This window comes from Limulus polyphemus, unplaced genomic scaffold (genome assembly GCF_000517525.1).
Source record: "Limulus polyphemus unplaced genomic scaffold, Limulus_polyphemus-2.1.2 Scaffold412, whole genome shotgun sequence".
In the NCBI taxonomy this organism is placed as follows: domain Eukaryota; kingdom Metazoa; phylum Arthropoda; class Merostomata; order Xiphosura; family Limulidae; genus Limulus; species Limulus polyphemus.
The window spans coordinates 50,301-51,971 of record NW_013666022.1 but is presented as its reverse complement, the minus strand read 5'-3'; positions in this window follow the sequence as shown (position 1 = coordinate 51,971).

The following is a 1,671-nucleotide window of genomic DNA, read 5'->3' as shown; positions in this document are numbered from 1 at the left end:
TAGAGTGGCCATCCACAACAAACTAGTTTCCATCTCACTTGGACCGGGAGTGGCCATCCATAACAAACTAGTTTCCATCTCACTTGGACCGGGAGTGGCCATCCATAACAAACTAGTTTCCATATCATTCGGACCGGGAGTGGCCATATGACTATACTGCTACACTCTAAATACGAAGATTCAGGTTTGCGTTTTGTTGGCGCAAAATCACGCTCTTTACTTTGGAACAGTGAGTGCATTATAAGAGTGACAGGCAAACTCCCTTATTCAATCACAGTAGTAGGTGTTTTTGACCAACTGTCTTCTCTCTAGTCTATCAATAAAAAATATGAACTGAAAACAACTATAGGTAAATATAGTCCTTAAGATTCACGAAGACGTCTTCAGCTCACCTACTATCCTCAATAAGCAAGACAACAGATATAATTTGTAAGATTAACCCCGAAGACTAAGCTACAACTTCGCGACAACAAATATATTTCTTAAGAAATCCGAAGACTCATTATTTAAGAATTGTAAATTGGATATAGTACTTTAGGATTTTGATAGTTTATTCATCTTACTGGTTACAAATGTAACCGTTAAATATCTGAAGACTAGTCTCACTCTCAATATAAAAAAAAAGTTCTTAAAAAATCTGAGTACCATTCTCCTCAGCGGTAACATATATAGTTCTTAAGAAATCCGAGAACCAGTTTCCTTCTCAGTGAAAACAGATATGATTCTTAAGAAACCTGAGAACCATTCGCCTTCTCAGTGGCAACAGATATAGCTCTTAAGAAATCTGAGGACCAGTTTCGTTCTCAGTGACAACAAATATAGTTCTTAAGAATTTTGAAGACCAGTCTCTTTCTCAGAGATAACAGATATAGTTCTCAATAATTCTGAGGACCAGTATTTTTCTAAGTGGTAACAGATATATAGTTCTTAAAAATTCTGAAGACCTTCTCACTAGTATTATATATTTAGCCCTCGAGATACTTAGGAACAGAGTCCACTTCACTGACAATAAATAGTTATAAAGATATGTGGAAAACTATCTTTATTGGTTTCTACAAATTTCTCGCAAAAAACAACAACAACAAAATCAGTCAGATATTTTAAAAAATGTCCATCTATGTATCATATCTTATCATGACAGCTTTATCATAAATACCAAAGAAAACGTTCTCGCACTTCTTTGCTTTAATGGTATTGGTCAGCGTTGTTGCAGTGTGACAGTATATGAGTAACTGAAAGATACAATAAAATTATTTCATCCAGCAAACAAGGAACGACACTTTTCTCTGTCAGTACACATGTAAGACACCCTTCCAAACAGTCTTTATTAAATTAAATATTTCTATGAAAATTATTCAGTGCTGGCAGGCAAGCTTCTACCTACGGCAAACAATGACAATTGGCGCGAGTCAGCTCTCACCCTGAACGCGGGAGTTTCGTCACGTGACAACTAGTTCTTGTGTAACAGCACCACTAATAATTTCTTTAAGAAGAAAAAAACTTAATCATGGTTAGTATCAGAGGAACACTGAAAGCTTGAGTGAATGAGGTAAAGAGGGATGAATAATACTAAATTCCTAGTTTGTAGAAACGAAAAACACAGAAATTACTGTGTGTTTAAAACCTGAATGATCCATCTCAGCGTAGCCATAGTAACTGGCAAGTGTGCAA